General features: G+C 37.7%; 1 protein-coding gene across 14 annotated transcripts in view; it reads left to right on the top strand.

Annotated features, from left to right (window-relative positions):
• Positions 1-20,644, top strand: part of BBS9 (Bardet-Biedl syndrome 9) — a 433,010-nt gene that overhangs the window by 380,975 nt on the left and 31,391 nt on the right. For 2 of the 14 annotated variants that reach the window (XR_012002751.1, XR_012002752.1), the window contains exon 23: positions 15,037-15,115. The exons of the other annotated variants lie outside the window; for them this stretch is intronic. The gene's annotated coding sequence lies outside the window, so the exon portion shown is untranslated. The remainder of the gene's footprint in view (positions 1-15,036; positions 15,116-20,644) is intronic. 14 annotated transcript variants of the gene reach the window in all.

Raw genomic sequence — 20,644 nt, forward strand, 5'->3', positions numbered from 1 at the left:
AACACCTTTACTTGTATTCCTCTGTACAGTATGTCTAAACTATGTTTTTTAGAAAGTACCTTTTAGCTTTTAAAATGTTTAATTTTTTTATTTAAAAATAAATATTTTGGTTAGCCAGAATTTTTATATTTCTTTCAAGTCTGCTTTCAGAGCCATATTCCAGTGTCATGTGGAAAATGTTACCAAAAAATAAAGTGATGTCACTTTCAGAAGCTGTGATTTATGCTAATACTGATAGAATGATTTTTACTTAGTACAGGGGTTTGCATATTGGCTGCTCTCAGATACTTTTGTCATTTGTTAAAAATAAGCATGGAAGTGACTGCAACCATAAAACAAGAAGCAAATACATTGTACTGGTGAATAGCATGGCAAGGGATAGAAGGCTCCAGCTTATTGACACTCTAGTTATGAGCAAATGCAATGGCAAATATTAAGGGCTCAGATATAGAAATCTGGTGGATTTCAATGAAAAAATAAAGTTCAATGTGGCATACATTTAATCAGTTTAACTGTGTAAGTTACCTGATGTTCCATTTTTTACATATTTTTAAGAGATAAAAAAAATCTTTCAAAATTAGATCAAACACCAGATTGTGATAATTTCTTAAAATTAACATGTTAAGGGGGGTAGGGGATGGGGTAACTGGGTGATAGGCACTAAAGAGGGCACTTGATAGGATGAGCACTGGCTGTTATATGTTGGCAAAATGATTTAAATAAAAAAATTATAAAAAACATGTTAACTTGTGGAAAATCATTTATAATTTATACATTTTATAAACTCATAACTTATACACTTCAAACTTCATTATTTCCATAGAAAACACATCACGTGCCATGCCATGATTGAGATCTCAAGGTGAAATTTGTTAGGTACTTACTAAGTTCCAGGCACTATTCTGGGTACTAGGGGCATAGTGACAAAGTAGGCAAACACAGCCTCTGCCCTCTTGGAGCTTACATTCTGGTAAGGGGCAGTCAATACACAGGGAAACAAATTTCAGATAGTGAAAATGCAATGCAGAAAAATAAGTCAGGGTAAGAGGAAAGAGTGCCAATTATGTTTGGCGTTTGTGCCTGTATCTTCTTATGACTAAAGCCTTTTTCTCTTTTCCTTCATTTAGTGAAATGTGAGGAGTGCATAGTTCATTATTTGGGACAGATGCCTTGTGTGACTAGTTAAAATAATTGTTCAGTTATATAGCATTATAGTTAAGTATATAATTAATATTATTTGGGCACTATATTTTTTAAAGCTTGCTTTCTTTAAAAAAAATATTATTTACTTGAGAGAGAGAGAGAGAGAGAGCGTGCGCACACGTGCAAGTGGGGAGAAGAAGAGAGAATTGCAAGCAGAGTCCACCAAGGGCAGAGCCCAACATGGGGCTTGATCCCATGACCCTGAGATCATGACCTGAACTGAAATTAAGAGCCAGCCACTGAACACAGCTGAGCCTCCCAGGTGCCCCTATAGCTTTCTGATGATTTGTGTTTCAGTTTTTAGAAAAGAAACCAAAGTAACTCTTGAGAAGTTTTCCTAATGAATAAATTTGCTAAATATTTGTAGTGATCATTAGAACATTTTATATCATAAAAACAATTTTCATGTTATTTTCATCATATTTTTATTTTGAGTTTATTATTTCTGTTATACCAGCAATCATTATTAGATGTTTACTCTCTGTTGACATCAGCTTATGAGACTATGACATCTCTGAGGGCAGGGGCTGTCATTCATTTTGCTAGAATTCATCCCTAGAATCTAATATAATCTAATATAATTGGGATGTAAAAGAAGCTCAACATATCCTTGTGAATTTGATTTGAATTGAATTGTTCATGTGAACATTATCTCCTCTCTTTCCCAGTTTCCTATCACCCAATTCTCTCTCCTTTCTTCCAGCCCCACCTTACAACATATCTATTATACCTCTTTCTCTCCACTAACCCTTTTTGCTCTGCCTTGTGAAACTTCATGGATTTCCATCTTAGATCCCTTGTCATCTCCAGTCATGAATAAATCTTTGGCTTTTCTTGGATCTACTCTGGGACTGGAAATTGTTGATAAAATTAATCATAAAACGGACTCAACTGCTTCTATTTCCTCTCATGTTGTGTGATTTCACCCGGGCCTTACTCTGCTAATCAGTTCTATTGCTTGTTTTTGTTTGATTTTCTATCTTATTCCCAACAGAAGTTAACCCTTATGATTTTGCTCAAGCTCCAACCTCTTCTCCTCCCCTAACCTGTACAGAAGCCATCATTCCTTCTCTACTGTGAAGATCAAGGTTGTCCAAAGTAAACTCTATTTCCCATTTTTTTATTAAAAATTTTTACAATCTTACTCATCTTTTGTCTTTCTGTTCTTTCTCAGAAGAAGACATACTTGGTCTTATCAGGAAATTCAGGCTTGTCACCTTGCCCTATAGAACTCTGCTTCCTCTCTCTCTGCATCCATTTCTCTGTCAGGAATTTTCCCACAGTTCCCTTACCATCTCTTCCTTTGGCATTCAAGGCTCCCTTCAGTTCCAGTCATCAAGACTTTTCCTGCCTCTTGTCTTTGCATATGCTCTTCCCTTGCCTTGAATATTGTTCTTTATCCACCCTCCAAAACTGCCCCCTGCCACAGATCTAATCCTCACCAGCTACTTTATCCCAAGTTATAGCTCACTTTCCCTTGACTCTTCTCATTCTTCTCATGGCCTCTCAGGCATTTTCTTCATAGCATGAAGCATAGTTCATAATTATACCTTTATTGTGTGTTTATTTAGTATTTATCTCACTGTACTATAAGTTCCATGAGGAGAGGGACCGTGTCTATGTTATTCACTACCATATATTCAGCACAGCGCCTGTCATATATTGTGTTTCAGATCCTCTTCTGTTTTCCGGTTTCCTCAGGGATCTTGTAGCCTCATATTTATCTCAGTTGAATTGTCTGCCCTTTCTTTTCTGCTGCTACCTTCTCCCATTTCTAAATTTTGCTCAGTTTTCCTCTGTTTCATTATATTTTCTTCTTTTTATTCCCCTTCAGACTTGTAAACTATACAAATTATATTGCGGTCTCTTAAATATAAATTTGGGATGAAGCTAAATAGCACCATCTGTAAACAATTCATCTTTTGGCACAGGGAACAATATTAGAAGCATAATGGGCACACGTAAGTTCTTAAAAGGGGGAAAGGAGTTTTTATTCATGAAGTAGGACTATTGTTTGTTCATTTAACAGATATTTTTAAAAATACCATCATGTTCTAGGCACTGCAGTGGGCATTGAGATATGCTAATTAAGAGGAAGGACAGCATTCCTACCATCCTGGAACTTATATTCTAGAGGAGAAGCCAGGCATTAAACCATTGTACAGCTAAACAAGAGTTGTGAGTTGTGTTATGTGCCTTGAGACAAATAGGGAGTTGAGAGAGTTAGGGATGGAGGCTACTGTAGACAGGGTTATTGGGGAAGGGCTCTATGAGCAGAAGGATGAGAAAATGAAGAACCAGGTGCATAGCACTCCAAGCTGGTGGAATAGAATTTAAAGACCTGAATTTGCTGAGAAATTGGAACTTAAATGTCCTCTCTGCCTTTTTCTCTCTCTGTCTCTCTCACACATACATATACACACTCAAATGTAAATATGTGAGGCAATGGGTATGTTAATTAACTCAATGGAGGAGTCCTTTCATAATGTGTATGCATATCAGATCATCACATTGCACACTTTAATTGCAATTTTATTTGTCAATTGTACTTTAACAAAACTGGAAATAAAAGAATTTGAAGGCCTGGAGGGAAGAAAGGTGTTGGTGTATTCAAAAGACACATGGCCTCCCTGGCTTGATCTTAATGAGTGAGAGTGGCAGGGAGAGCCAAGTCATGTATTCCTTACATTCCATAGTAAGGAATTTAGATGTTATCCTATGAGTAGTGGGAAGCCATCAAATGGTTTTAAGGAGGGAAATTATGTGATCTTGTCTGTGTTTTTAAGAATTACTATGGCTACTGTTAGGGAATGATTTGGAAAACAGCTGGAGTGGAAACAGGGGGAGAGCTAGAGAGACTATTGTAGAAGTGTAGGCAATAGACAATGATGACTGGGGTTGTGGCCATAGAGATAGAATTAGAGAGCTCTAGGGCATATTTTAGAGGCTAACATACATGGTGATGGATTGCATGTAAGCGATGAGATGAGAGAGGAAGCAGAGAGGACTCCTGGAATGTTGGTTTTAGTGACAAGATGGACAGTAGTGGTACTAGTAAGATGGGGAAGTCTGAGGGAAAAACACTGTGTGTGTGTGTGTGTGTGTGTGTGTGTGTGTGTATGCGTGTGCGCGCGTGCATGTGGGTTAAGTGGGGGGACAGAATAAAAAATCTGTTTGGATCTATTCCACTCAAGAGGCTTTGTGGGCACCCATTTGTGGTTGTCAAGGTGTCTGGGGCTCAGAGGAAAAGCCAGAGCTGCAGAGAGACCTTTGGGATACAGCAGCCTCTGTATGGTATTTAAAGCTGAATGGGCTCAATTATGTGGAAAGAGAAAAGAGAAGGAGGGCCTCATCTAAACCTTGAGGCCGTCCAGCATCTAGAGGTCAGGCAGAAGGGCAGGAACCAGCATCGGAAATTGAAGAGAAGCAGCCAAAGAATGAGTAAGAGGAAAACTGTGAGAAAGTCACCACGTGAAGGCCAAGAGAGGGGAGGGTTTCCAAGGTCAGCGTTGTCACGTGCTACTGAAATGGAGCAAGATGAGGGTAGAGGTGGGAGCTGACATACTTCTACTGAGCTCTTATAGGTTCTGTAGCATTTCTTCTTTTATATATTTTATGTGTATAAAGTATTCCTAATTGTTAATGGTAATGAAGTTTTATGTGTCTTGCTAACCCTTCCTTTTTTTGGTTTATAGAAATAGCAAATTTAAGCACTACATTGCATAAATCAGTACTTTCTCCTTATCTTGTTATATCTTCAGATGGACATGGTATCAGCCCTATTCCTAATTAGAACAATACCAAACTTGTTTTAGGTCTGGGATCTTCATAATTGTTATAGTTGTTCTTCTTCTCTTACTCATCTTTATATTGAACCTTAGCTCCATTAGCCAATTTCTTTACTTCCTTATGTTCCAGGAACTGTTGCAGGCAGTGGAAAAATTGAGGTGAGCAGAATAGGCATGGTCTCTAGCATCACGAAGCCTATGTTGTCACTTAATGGAATATTTATACAGATATTCAGTTTCAAAATGAGTTAAATACCATCAAAGCAAGAGATGACAGAAGCTCAGTCTTGGGAAGTAGCAATGAAGATCAAGAAGAATAGGTAGATATGATAACTTTTTCAGGAGATAAACTCAACAGAATCTGGTAATTGATTAGAAATCAGGCTTGAGTGTAAAAGAGAGCTATTGGGGAGAACTCCCAGATTGCCTTTCACAGTTGGCCAGTGTGCCATTCCCTGAAAAGTCATCTTTGGAAGAGAACAAAGCTTGAGGGAGATGGATGATGAATTCTGTTCAGTCCATGTTGAATTTAAATGCTCATCTCAGGACATCCTGGGTGGCTCAGCGGTTGAGCATCTGCCTTTGGCTCTGGTCGTGATCCCAGGGTCTGGGGATCGAGTTCCGCATGAGGCTTCCTGCGAGGGGTCTGCTTTTCCCTCTGTCTATGCCTATGTCTCTGCGCGCCTCTCTCTCTCTCTCTCTCTCATAAATAAATAAAATCTTTTTTAAAAATGCTCATCTCATGTCCACTTTTCCTGCAGGAAGCCTTCCCTGAATATTCTACCCTTTGCTAATTATTCTAACTCCTATAGAGTAAAATAATGTTAGTAATTTAAGATGCTTCAAGCTAATACTTGTAACTTTCAGTACTTCCCATTGACACTTCATATTACACTGTCTAGTTCTCTAATTGCTATATGTGCATTTTAAGTTAGAACATAAAATCTATGTGGGCATAAAATATGTGATCACTCTTTTTGTTTATATAACTGATGACACTTAGCAGTGCATGATGTTATATAGTAACTCACATTTGGATTCCCAGTGTCACTAGGTGATTTTTCTTGAGACTCAGCCTAATTTCTTATGAGTTAATTAATAATCTACAAAGATTCATTAGATAACAAATGTCTTCTAGGGCAATAGGAATGAATGAGTTTGTTGATATAAAGTGAATTATATATTCTCTGACATACTGGTGGAATATGTTCCCTATCTGGAACTAGTTTCTAATTAAAATTGTGAAACCCCTACCACTTACTGTGTTGAATAGCATTTAACTGATTTTCAAGGAAAACACAAGGATGGTAAACTTTCAAGAGTTTTCTCATCTTAAAATTTGTTTTTTGTGAGTTTTTTTCTTTATATGTTGTAAAACATCATCTATATTTGTGTCTGTAACAATTTGATAGTGCTCTTCACCCTTAAAATTGCCCTTAGAGATTTCAGCCTTGAAAAGTTAGGATTTTATTTTCCCAGCTGTTTAAATGTAATATATTTGAAGACAGAGGCACTGTCCTGTAAGTTTATAGCCTAAATAAATCTATTTTAAAGGTGTGCTGGTTTGAGGCCAGGTGGCATAATGGGATGACATATGAGCTATTCACATTTGAAGAGCTGGCACTAAATTCATCTCAGGATGCCAGGAAAATGACTTTAGAGGTGTCAATTTGCTGGACTCCTTGGTGGGCATCTGAGAACATCATAGAACCTTTGTAAAGTCTAACATAATGTATCCTCTGTAAATTATATTGCCACGTTAGCTGCCTAAGGTACAAAAGGGCAATTTGAATGACTTCAGTGGGCATTCCAAAATCTTGTTTTAATAAGTAATGAGAAGCACAAGCCTGTCTAAAAGAAGACCAGCCTAATCTAAAGGTTGTATGTGGGGCTGGGAATTGAAACTTAAGCTTTTCTGTTCCTCCAGTGTTTATCTGGCTCATCAATTATTTAGCAAATATTTACTTAAGCCCCTTTTTCTGAGCCTTTATCATTTTAGGCATGGATTTTATAGCACAACCAGTTACCTTTCCTCTCCCTGGCTTCAGGTCTCCTACAAATGCCAATAATAATATTTCAAAGAAGTGTTGTAAAAAACTTAGTAGTACTCCAAAAAAAAAAAAAATACCACAATAACCCTGTCTTGAATACTTGTAAAATTATCTCTCAATAATCCCAAGGTGCTTAATTGGAATGCTTATCTGATGATCTTTTCCTTTTTTTATTTGCATTTGCCAAGAATGTCTAGTAATTATGCACTCAGTTTCCATTTGAGTACCTTTTTGAATTACTTAAAAGGCCATCATCAATTCATATTTAATATCTGAATCTAAGGTTTCTTTATTGTAGTAACATGTTGAGTGCTAGCCAGAAGCATCACTTAATTTGAGAAAGCATAAAATGCTCAAAGGTACCGTCAGACTTTGATTTTTATTATGAAAATATATTTCAGTCACTCTCAGACTTAGTCTCTATTAGTCTCTATTAACTTGACCTATTTAGTTCCTTTCCTTTTGCATGTAGCATCAGCTCATTGCATAAAACAATCTGGCTAATGATCTGTTTAGAAGAGGCTCTAACCAGGAAAACAGTGATGATGGACCATGACAACTGAGGAAGGGTGGTCCTGGGCAAAGGAGGTTCAGTCTGAAACTAACCTGCATATGGATTTGTGGCATTTCTAAGGTGTTGATCCAAGTTGATAGTACTCTAGGCTGCTTCCAGATCTCTTCTTTCCACAGATCCTACAGTTGGCTGGAGGCATCCTCCATGGAATGAAAGATGCTGAAAGACAGGCAGATGGCTTTTTATTCAACTTCTCTGAACCTCGGTTTCTTTTTTTTTTCTTTACCCCTCCTCACTGGTAGGGCCTCAGGATCCTTCTCTCATTGAGGGTCTGTGAGGCAGTCTTCTACCTACAGCAGTTCCAGGGTATAACCCAAGGCCCTACTGATTGCTTGGGTACAGCCCTTTGATGGTCACAAAGTCAGTTTGTAGAAAGATGTGAGAAGAACTGGGGATAAATTTTGCTTGCTTAACTGAAGAGGTGATCTCAGGATGAAATCATTATTTCCTGGGGTTAAAAATTCATGTATTTTGTAAATCTTTATTGAGTACTTGCTATGTGCTTATTACACCATCCTAGAGTCTGAGTGGGCAGTCATGAACAAAATAGACAAGGACTCTGCCCTAATAAAGCATCCATCCTGGTGGGGAAGACAATACACAAGGAACAAAAGAGATATTTACAAAGCGTTTTAAGTAATATGAAGACGATAAGCAGAATAGTGTGATAAAGGGTAACTGGCAGGGGGAGGAGGCACTTAGGGAAGACTTTCTGAGGAGGGGTCATCTGAAATGAGATGTAAACATGGGAGGAGCCAGGTGTATGAATGTGTATGTGGTGGTGTTGGGAGTGAGAGCAGGGGGAGCAGGAGACATCCTGAAAGTGGGGAGAAGAAATGCAAAGGATTCAAAGGAAGTAGGAAAGAAGGTCCAGGTGACTGGGGAGAATGACAGGAGATGGGGTTGGTAAAGCAGGCCAGGGCCAGATTATAGAGGAGGCCTAATTCAAAGTTTGGACTTTGTTAGGAATGACCATTCTTGGAATAAGACATTTTTTTTTTTTTAATGAACCTATTATCTCTTAGACCAAATGAAAGATGACAGTCCTAACCTTGAATAGCCAACCTGCACTCATAAACTGGAATTAATGTTAGAAGTCAGCATCATGTTGAAAAAGCACTTTATTGTATTCAAAAGCCTGAGACCACTAACTCCTCAGGCATTTATCACTTTGAAAGTGGAGGAGTAGGAAAGTTTAAAAGGCTGTAGCAATAACATTTGAGAAAATGAATAATTCATTATTCATGAATAATGAATTGTAAAAAAAAGACTCCTCACTTGTGATTAGAGATTCATAATTTTCATTTTACAACAAAATACAGTTGGCTGCCATGCATTCTTGACTTACTTCATCTAAGTACAATTAGGCCTAACACATTAGTGCCTTGATGTGCAGACTTATGACTGGCTTCTTGTGTCGAAACTATTAAATTTTAATGTATTCAGCTTAAGCATAAGTGGTCACAGATGATTCATAACCCTGCTCCCTGCTTTTGGTGAAAATGATCATCAGCAAGTGAATTGTCCCCAATGGCCACACTTATCTTCGTAGTTGATTTCCTAAACATTTTTGTGTCTGTAGGAGACCATGAATAAACATTGCATAGCTGATGGGTAAAGCACAATGATAATTGCTTTAAAACCGCAGATATTTAATGATGATAAAGTAGAACTCTAATTCTTGACATTTTCTTTTTTAATTCCTGGTGTCAGGAGGGTATAAGTGGTATAAGCTGCTCTTTAAGAATGGTGTTAGCCAACCATGAGCTTTTTTTTTTCTTTAAGAAATAAATGCCAAGAGTTGCCCGCAGTTTTATGATCTCATCATTTAGCTATTGGGCGTAGAAGCAGGATGAGGAGCAGGCTTGCCCTACTGAAGCTTTAGACAGCAGCTTAATCCAATAAAAATAGGACTGTGGCTTGGGTGTATGAGTCTTACCAGCCTGGCAGTTATTTGAATGCTCACCTGACCCAGCCCCTATTACAGGTACTGAGAAATCTCAGCCCACTATGCTGCTAGCTGAGTTTACTGATCTTGTGCAGCCTGTGTAGACACATGTGATCTCATCATATACCTCTAGAGTTTGAAGTCCTGGTTGCCTTCACAATAAACACCCAGTTATCTGCCGTGGCTATTGAGTCCCTTTGTGATCTGGCTCCTGGGTCCCCAGCCCCTTCTCTTGCACTTGCCACTAGCAATGTATGCAGCTACCATTCTGACCTATCTGCAGCTCTTAGCAGGAAGCATGTTCTATCCTGTCCTGAGGTCTCCCTCATCCCTAGACATGTAGCTCTTCTACCTAGGATCCCATCTTGCCTACACTCTGGCCAGCTGACTTCTGTGGCCTTTGCAACTTAAATATTGTCTGAGACCATTCTTGTCTCTCTCCATATTCCTGGTGCCCCTATCTGCCTGGGTCATGGCTTCATCCCCATTTGTGCATGCACAGCGTAGATAGAATTCCATTGCGTTATAATAGGGATCAGTATGTCCTAACTCAACCCTGCTGTGGGCTTCTGGAGGATAGAGATTTTGTTTGGGTTCTTCGTACCCCTACCTTTCAGCCAGAGTCTGCACACAGTAGGCTTTCTGTGCTGGATGGATTGGTGTCTGCCGTGTATCTCCTTTCTGGCCCTGAAAGGATATGGAACAGCTGGCTCCTCTCCAAACCAGTCTAGATATCCTACTGGATTATTCTTGGTAGTAACAAGATAAGCAAACTTCAGTCTCCTCATTGCATTACAATTTGCTTCCCTTTCTAAATGAAGACATTTTTACAATCCCTTTACTTAACGAAGGAGCATGGTCCAAACTTGCTGTACCCTGTGAAATCCACATGAGACTCATTCATGAACTATTATGAGATTAGCCACACCTGGGTGTAGGCTTTGTATCGAGTGCTCTGAGAATTGCTTTGATCAGAGCAAGGTCAAAAGAAGAGTGCTGCTGCCTGCTTCCCATCCTATCCTTGGTCACTGTTGCTTCAGTGGATAGCTGCACCACTGAACAACCTGTCTTACATAAGCATAATAGTCTTTTAGGCCTGGGGGATAAATCTAAAAATCTCCATTCTAATACTCCAGGCTGTTCTCTGTCTGAAATGGCCCCAGAAAGATAGATGTTTATTCTTAAACATCTCCAGGGATAGAGGCTTCCACAGCCCTCTCAATTATGTGTTCCATTATCTCACCAGCCTTCTCATTAGGAAGTTTTTTTCCCTTAATGTCTAACTTTAATCCCTCCTGTTGCAATTTAAACTCATTTCCTTTTGTCTTGGCTTCAGTGGAAATAAAAAACAAATAACTCAGCAGCATCCACCTACCCTATTTGTAACTGAAGATGCTAGACTTCCTCTAGGCAGCTCTCTCTCTCTTTCTCTCTCTCTCTCTCTCTCTCTCTCATTAAATGGACCTCATTCTCGTATTTTCTCCTTTTGCCATTTCTTGAAAACTCCTCCTTTTAAAAACTTTCATTGCTCTTCCTGCAGCAGATGTCAGGGACCATGCATTTCAGTTCTGTCATCTGTCATTTAATCCTGCAGTTATCTTTTCAGTCTGCCAATATGTAGAACCTTAGTAAGCTATGTAACACACTGAAAAAGAATCAGTGGGACACTCTTGTCAAGTGCCTTAGAGTTGTGGAGTTCTTCCTCTTTCTAAGTGATCTACTACCATTGTCCAGTAGCCTCTCTGCCCTCATTTCCATGCTTTAGGGTGAAATGTTTTTCCTGTCTATTTCTTGCTTCTTCATATATAAGTGTCATGCAGCCACAACTACAGTGTTTCTGGGTCTAGGTCTACTCACTACTCTGCCAGGGAATTCAGGTGACGGAGGGAGAAGGAAAGGGGACAGTATTCTCTTTTTCTTTTGCCTTTCCCAGGTCCTAGAGGCAGCATCCAGTAGAGTTGGCAAAAGCTACAAATTCCTAGGTCATGAGAACACTGATCTTTTCGGGAATCTGAGTTAAGGACTTGGGAATAATATGAAAAGGAATATAAGCTAGAAAATAAAAATACAACCATGTTTACCACCTTAAAAATAGGAATTTCTCAGGGCTACCTGCCTGGCTCATTTGGAAGTGCATGCAACTCTTGATCTTGGGGTCATGGGTTCGAGCCCCACATGGGGTATAGAGATCACTTAAATAAAATTTCAAAAAAATAAGAACTTCTCCCTAAAAATTAGAAAGAAGATAATGATAGGTGTGAATGAGTATTTAGTTGAATTAACAGTAAGAGAGAAAAGGAAGCACAGCAAGAAGAACACACAGATGTGATCTAATATGAAGAAGAAAAAAGTGCTTTAATTTGTGATCCTCAGACAGGAAAATTCATGGTAAGATTCCTTAGCAAAATTTTTAAAAAGCATAGAATTCTAGAATAAGAATAGTGACTCAAATCTGTAAATAAACATGACAAGATTTTCTGTTGATGGCTATGTAACCTATGCTATTAATCCACATTGACATGTTAACAGCACTGCCTCTACTTTGTGGAGAGATAGGTGTTATTAATTTGATCTCTTAATTATTCTACATAGTCTGACCCTTCGGGAATAACCTTTGATTGTAAATGGAAATCTGTAATTGAAATTAGTATAATTTCAGAGTAACTTCAAATTGACAGGAATATAATAGGACTCCAAGTAGCCTGATATTTTCTTCTATGCATTGAAGATTTTACTAATGATACTCAGTCTTCTGTATAGTAGTGCCATGCAGGCATTTAAGGAACATCTAATTAGCCCTTAAATTACCCTTGAAAATCAAAGGAAGAAATTGATGTGCATGGCTAGTGGACTGGATATTAAGTCTCTGTAGTATGCAATAGAGGATAGCGAACATCAGTAAGCACGTTTGGAGGATTTCTTAAGGAGATATTTCTTGTTAAATGTGCACGTCTGTCACCTAGGGCTATTTCAAATTAACTGTAACTAATCAAAAGGAAATGAAATATGTATTTCTCTTGCTTCTATGGAAGGGTACCATTTGACTTAAGATTCATTGTGCAGACAGGGTAAAATGCCATCTTACCCCTAAATTAAATTAGTTGCCTTCTCCTAAATCAATTGCATGCCGCATTGTATGGCACAACCCTTTAGCCTCAACTAAACTTGAAACATCTAATACACAAAAACTTAAAAAGCCTAAAATCTTGGAAACTTACTGATGGGAACCATGGAAATGAGACAGTCTTAATATTTTTTATACAATCAAAAATATGCCCATTTTTATGACATATGTTGGTGCAACAGAGAGTATGAATACAGTGTAATTGTTATTAGAGAGTATATTTTTTGATTTACATTCCTAAGGCCTAGGCAACTGCAATGGATCTTAGGAGTGTGAATCAGATATAGAGTCAAAATGGTACTCTAGATGTATTGTGTCATGTCAAATATCAAAATGGCAAGTTTGGATCAATAATTAAATAAATAATTTGCAAAATAATATGTAGGTTCTTGCCTAGATTTTGGCTTCCAGATTTTAAAATATCTATACATTTCACTTCAACTTTAAACCAAGGTCAGACCACGGGAACTTGAGATCTAAAAATGGGCTTGTTGTTAGGCTCAGTAGTAACTGTTTCATTTTAATTCATTGTCACCCTATGGCTGTCATTCCTTTTAAAAGACTACCTTTAGAAGAATTTGCAGTCCCCACAAACATGGGAGGTAAAGTCTATGCAGGAGAAAATCATTCTATTTGAGCCACTTCTGATATCTTTCTGATCTGAAGTCAAGACATTGATTAGAAAATTGAATTTTAATTTTTTATGGCTCATTTTACAACTACCCTATATCTTAGAAAGGAGACAGTGTGATGTTTTTGCCTCCAAAGAAATCGTGTGTATTTTTGGCTTCTTATCTGGCACTTTAAGGGGAACTTTTTGTTTTAGTCTAGTGTAAAATTGATTCTCATGTGAGTAACTCAATCCTCTATGCCTATTGAGTTGCACGTACGGGTCAGTTTAGCTGCACTGCATACTGTAAATGATGGTGAAGGGAAGGAATGTCTGAGTAGGAGTGCAATATAATATCTGTGCCAATCTGCATTCAGTGCTAAAGCATGAGATGAGTCATGAGATGCAAAGTGAGAGCTTCTTTGAACAGTGTTTACAGTGGGCCTTATTGCATGGTTGGAGTATTTGAGAAGGAAGCTAGGTTAAAACTTTAGCTCTCAGTACGTTGCTGCCAATAAGACCAAGTACTTACTGGAACTTATGCTTTATTCATTTTAGCTTTGAAAGATTTTTTAAAAATCTTGCCTGGAATTCCATCAATTTAAAAAATATATTTCATTGTATTACTGTGTCTTGCTTTAAAGATAAGAATTGGCTTCTTTTAGGCTGTCTCCTCTTTGTTTTATTGGGAAATGAGAGAGAGAGACAGAGAGAGAGAGAGAGAAGGAGGTAGGGGGAGAGAGAAAGATCCTTTTCATTTGCATCTTGGTTACATTATAGTGTAACTTATCTGCTATGGATCTATTCTTACACTATCCACTCTGTATTCCTCTCACCGTATTTGTAATTCTCACCTATAACACTCCCTGAATTTTAATATTGGAAGGCATTTTAATATAAAGCAAGAAACATATAATTAGTTGAAAGTGATGTGTTTTTGGAGCATGATATATTGAGGTAGGCTGACGTGGATTTGTATTCTAGTCTGTCACTTATTTGCCATGTGTTTTTTTTTTCTTTATTTTTTATTGAATTATAATTGACAGGTAACATTAGGTTAGCTTTAGGTGAATGACTTAATTATTTTATATATTACAAAATCATCACCGTGATAGCTCTAGTTACCATCTGTCCCCACAGAAAGTTATTATAATATTATTGACTATATTTCTTATGCTGTACATTATATCCCAGGGACTTATTTTTTTATCTTTAATTTTTTTTTTTTAAGATTTTATGTGTTCATTTGAGAGAGTGAGTGAGTGAATGGGAGAGAGAATCTGAAGTAGACTGAACACAGAGCCTGATGTGGACCTTGATCCATATGTGTGTTTTGTTTTGTTTCTTCATATGTTTTGTTTTTTAGATTGGCCTTGTGATTTTTTTTAATTGATTTTAATTTAACCCTTCTGAGTCTCTGTCTTCTCAACTGATACAATAGCAGCTTTGTGAGGACTGATTGGGATAAAGCAAGGAACACAGCATAGGACCTGCCCCAGGGGAAACACTCAGTTCATGATGATTTTTTTGTTTTATTATGATTATTATGATGGAAAATGATTTATTCCTTTTTGCGTCAGATGTTCTAAAACTGCCACAGAAGATTACATAAAGAAATTCTTGGCTGTTACTTTAAAGCCCTGATCAATTTCTTCTGGAAAAGAGGTGAAAATATAATGTGTGCTCATTCTATGATGAGAATAACAATCTCACAAATATTTCTGTGTTGCCTTACCAGGCATTTGAGATTGAAAGCAGATCCAGCCTGTTTCTCCAAAAACTGAACTCATTGCTGGGAGATAATCTCTCTTTTTGAGGTAAAGAATGATTTGTACTAATTTTTTGGAACTAACGCTTGAGGATCTCTGGCTGTGAAACTGCGGTATAGCTATAACATCAGAGGGTAATATTTGCATTGTGTGATGGGTGAGGCTACGTGGACAAGTGGAAGCAGTTTAAAGGTTGGTATTGGGAGAACCTATTTATTTATTTATTTATTTTAATGTTTTATTTATTTATGATAGTTACAGAGAGAGAGAGAGAGAGAGAGAGAGAGAGAGAGGCAGAGACACAGGCAGAGGGAGAAGCAGGCTCCATGCACCGGGAGCCCGATGTGGGATTCGATCCCGGGTCTCCAGGATCGCGCCCTGGGCCAAAGGCAGGCGCCAAACCGCTGCGCCACCCAGGGATCCCGGGAGAACCTATTTAAATCCAGATTCTACCTAATAATTGTAGATCATTGGCACCAGCATCATTTCTAAAATGATGCTTATAATGCCTAATTCACAAGGGTCCTGAAATATCAAAAAAAAAAAAAAAAAGAAAACATACTAAAGGAGCTGAACCTCATCTCTGTCTCTGAGTAGATGCCCAGTAAATCCCCTTTTCCTCTGTCCTACCTGTGTTTGAGGTAGTTCAACATGGAACTTCTGACCTACCCTGCTTTCTAAGCCCTCTGACTTTGAGCCTTTGTGTCTGACCTGTTACTGTGTTTGCCTACGTGATGTGAAGGAGCCAGGTCCTGTCATAGAAGTTGCCTGGTAGAGTTTCAGGAAAATGTGACTTAAAGAGAAATAAAGTAGAACTTCTTTACTGACTAAAACATTAGTGAGCTGGCAGGAAATGCATCAGTGCTAACTAATGACTTCTTCCTCACTAGTCTCTTGTACTCAACGGAAGGATGTTATTTGACACTTTGTTTTCTTCTGTTCTTTCTCTTGCTCCCCTGTCATTTTTGTTTTTCTCATGTTACATGAAGATAGCAGAGATTATTTTAAATTCTATATTTAGTTCATAGCTGCCAGGTTGGTTGAAGGAGGAAGAGCATGCATGTCATCACTTAAGTTTTAACAGCCTCTTCAGGGCTGACGTGGAGACTTGCATAGCAGTCAGTATCCACATAGGGTCAAAAGCAGAGCCCAGATCAATACAAAACATTAAGACTATCAGTTCCCCAGATGAGGTATCTATTTTAAGTATGACAGTAAACTATTACTATAAATAAATCAGAACACTTCCTAGACAGCAGCTATAGAGTATTTGTTTATACAGGTACAAGGTAGGAAATGGAAGGGACTGTGTCCCTGGATCTGATTTGGATCACTTATTTATTGCTAGAAAAAAGCACAGGGAGTGTGGTCTGCAGATAACATCTGGACCAGTTTTTTTCTCCAGTGTCTATTTAAGTTTGTTTCCTTTAGACATGGATTCTGTTGATTTCTGCTTTATGGGTCACAGACTCCACTTTATGCTTTACACAATCACATATACATATAGATACAGTTTTGATATATACTGTTGAGAAACCTTGGTTCTCATTATTATTAAGATGTTGGCATAATGTTAGGATGGTGATCAAGAAATGGTGTAGATAAGTTGTAATGCTGTTTTGTAAAAGATGTCTGTACTTTTGCTAATTTTGAAAGATCTCACATTGCAAATTTTATATACGTATATATTGCAATGTGCATGTGTGTGTGTGTTACTATACATCTATGAGCTATAATATGTGTATAATGTATATTACATGACATATACACATTATGAAATATATATTTTTATATATTGTATTATAAAGTATCCATATTACAAAATACATACATATTTTAAAAATTCTCATACTAAGTTATTTCCTGGAAGAGAGTAAATTTTGAGAATAACCTCAGCCTTAAAGTTCCCATTAACTGAAGAGTACCAAACATTTCTTTTCTTTTTCTTCTTCTTCTTTCTTCTTCTTCTTCTTCTTCTTCTTCTTCTTCTTCTTCTTCTTCTTCTTCTTTCTTCTTTCTTCTTTCTTCTTCTTTCTTCTTCTTCTTCTTCTTCTTCTTCTTCTTCTTCTTCTTTCTTCTTTCTTCTTTCTTCTTCTTTTTTAGTGAGACAGAATGCACACATGTGAGCAGGGGTGGGAGGGGCAGAGAGAGAGAGAATCTTAAGTAGGCTCCACGTGCTGTGTGGAGCCCACCGCAGACTCAATCTCATGACTCCAAGATTGTGACCTGAGCCAAAATCAATAGTCAGACACTTAATTGACTGAACTGCCCAGGTTCCCCAAGAACCAAGGATTTCTAATAATGACCTTGTGACCTAAAAATTAAAGAAGTCTTGGTCTGTTTTGTTTGTTTGTTTGTTTCAAAGTAATATCTATGATTTGGAAGGTTGAGAGAAAAGAATTAGTGCTGTTCAAATTTAAACCATTGTTTGCTATTTTTATAGCTCTGGATATTATCAGAGTGCTATCTTTTTCTTTTTTAACAAGGTGAATTAGTGAGTCATTACTATATGTATACAGTACGTTTTTGCCAAAAAGTTATAAAATACATATGTTATTAATATAAAGACAAAACTTTCAAATGAAAGATTCTAAATTGGCTTAAAATTTCATTGAAGAAGAATTTACATTGACAAATTAGAGACATATTTTCCCAAAGAAAATTTATAATAAATATTAGATCCTTTATGTTAAGAGTATAAACAGCTACAATTTAAGAACAGAAGAAAATAACTATATGAGGAACTAAATTTCCTCTGGATGTATGTTTCTTCCAGGTAGTGGTTCAGTGGGATAGTAAGGACTATATTAGGAAAAAGAGGCAGGGGTTGTACTCAGATTCTGTTCCCCTTCAGAGTGGAAGCCTGATGTCATACTGAAGTAGATTTAATTAGATGTGTGTTACTTAAGAGATCCCAAAGTCAGATCCGGTCAGTTCTCAAGTACTTAGGGTGCACCTACCTAAGACCCTATATTTATGCTTTTCTTTCCATCTGATGATAGTGTTCTTTATTGAACTTGAAAATATATCAGTTCATTCCTTTTTCCCAGCAGTGTTCAAATTCAGCAAAGTATCTCCCTTCTTCTGTTGTAAGTATGTACATTTAATGTTACATATATGTTTCCTTGGATCCCAGGACTCTCAATAGCTGTTGACATTGGGATCCCTGGGTGGCGCAGCGGTTTGGCGCCTGCCTTTGGCCCAGGGCGCGATCCTAGAGACCCGGGATCGAATCCCACGTCAGGCTCCCGGTGCATGGAGCCTGCTTCTCCCTCTGCCTGTGTCTCTGCCTCTCTCTCTCTCTCTCTCTCTCTCTCTCTCTCTCTCTGTGACTATCATAAATAAATTTAAAAAAAAATTTTAAAAAATAGCTGTTGACATTTCTTTTTCTGTCTTTCAAAGTCAAATTTCTCTGAAACCATCTTTCTTGTTAACTTTCTGGATCTTGAGAGCAGCATTTGGTACCACTGACTGAGTGTGGTCAGGTAATCTTCCCTAAATTCCGTGATCCTACTCTCTCCTGGTTGTCTCATCTTGTTGGCTGTTCCTTCTCAGCTTCCTTTGTGAACTTCTCTTCCTCTCCCTAGCCTGAAAAGTTGATACTCAGGTTCTGTCCTTGCCTCTCTTTTTTCTTACTGGCTGATTTTATTTTCTGTCATTAGTCTCTTTTTGTATACTAATGACTTCCAGATTTGTATCCTCACCATATCTCTCCCAAGCTCTAGGTCCGTATATCCAGCCACTTGTTGGCCTTCTTTGCTTGAATGTGACATATGCATCTTAGGCTCACATGTTCAGAGACTGAAATCATCATCATCCACATCCCACCGTAACCCAAGCCCTTTTCAATTTGTACTTTGTATCTCAGATTAATACTGCCCCCTATTTTGTTGCCCAGGATAGTCACATTAATGCATAAAATCTCTTGTCTTAAGCCTTTGCTCTCTGTCATCACTGCCTCTAGCCTGTTCTAGGCTACTGCTCTTGCTAGATTTGCTTTGTTACAGTAGCCTCTTCTCTGTTCTGCTAGTCTTTCTTCTTCAATACATTTTCTACATTTAAGAACATGTAGGAAGAAACTCTTAGCTGAAATCTTTAACTTTAGCAGCTCCCATTATTTCTAGGATTAAGTCCAAATTCCTTACCATGGTAGCAGGCCCTGCATCACCTAATGATCTCATAGTGCCTTCTTTTCTAGCTTTATTTCCTACTCCATGACAGGAGCAAGCTTCATTTTCTCTTTATATAAACATTTACATATGGCTCCCTCTTTGGAATGCCTTTTGTCTAGCCAGTTCCTAATTGACCTTCATATATTGGCTTGCGTGATATCTCTTCCAGAAGCTCCTGCTAGCATCCCCACTTCCTTCCTCCCATTCACCAAGTCAAGGTTTTGTGTTTTTCTTATGTAGGCCCGTAGCTTACCGCATCATAGCACTCACCCAAGTGTGTTAGAATTCCTTTTTATTTTCAACTTTTATCTCTAGACTGTAAGTTCCTAAAGGTTAAAGAAGTTGAAACTTGGTAGTAGTTCCTGGAATATAGCATATGCTTGAAAAGTATTTCTTGAATGAAGTGTGTAAATGAATTACTGTGACTGTTCCTTACTGTTTCCATGGAGGTTTTGCCAGTGTCATCATTTATCATATCTTCCCTCAGTTTCAGAATCTCCTAATTTCATGTGAGAGCTTACCTTCAAAATATGTTGAACAGTATTGCACTATTAATGAAAAGTAAAATATAGTATGGTATTACAGTAGTCTTCCCTCAGATTACGACGGAAGGAGTATAAGAAAATATACATGTGTCTGTTCATTTGTGCAAAAGAAAACAGGAAGGATAAATCAAAAACTAAAAAGATTTGGTTACCTATAGGGAGTGAATGGTAAGGGAGGAAGTCATGGTAAATGGGAAAGAAGAGAGGACATGGAAACAGGATAGCAGGGAAGAGGAGGAGACAATTCTAAGAACCCTTTTATTAATATTATTTGATTTCTGGAACTGTATAATTTGACTGAAATCACTAGTAGCAGTTTGAACTCATGGTTTTATTCATATATAGATGTATATATATATATATATATATGTAAGTACAAAAATAAGATCTGTGTATGTGTGTGCATGCATGTTTGCGTGGTTAGTATACCTCATATTTCCTTGCTCTGTCTGCTAGAAGGGCCTAGAATTGAAGACATACTAGCAGAGTGAGCATTCCAGGTATTCTATCTTTAATAAAAGGAATAAGCCCAATTCTATAGGCAATGCACGCTTATCTTTAAAAATAGCTTTATTTTCTGCTTTTCTTCTTTAATGTAAAGTATTGTCCTGTGACTGAAAAACCATTTCTCAAAATTCAAAATACATCTGAATGCAAAGGATTTTTACATTAAAAATAAACAGCAATAGCTCCTTCTACAAGACAAGAAATCCACAAATTTTTATAACTTGAACAACCTAAAAAGGAACCAAAGCTCTTTGGAGAAGTAGTTGATTCTAGATCAAAGGCAGAAAACATGAGGTGAGCCTAGAACATCTTACTGTGCCAGAAAGTCTGAAAGCATGTTTAAAAGACAGTTT

The sequence above is a fragment of the Vulpes vulpes genome, chromosome 7, assembly GCF_048418805.1.
Source record: "Vulpes vulpes isolate BD-2025 chromosome 7, VulVul3, whole genome shotgun sequence".
In the NCBI taxonomy this organism is placed as follows: Eukaryota; Metazoa; Chordata; class Mammalia; order Carnivora; family Canidae; genus Vulpes; species Vulpes vulpes.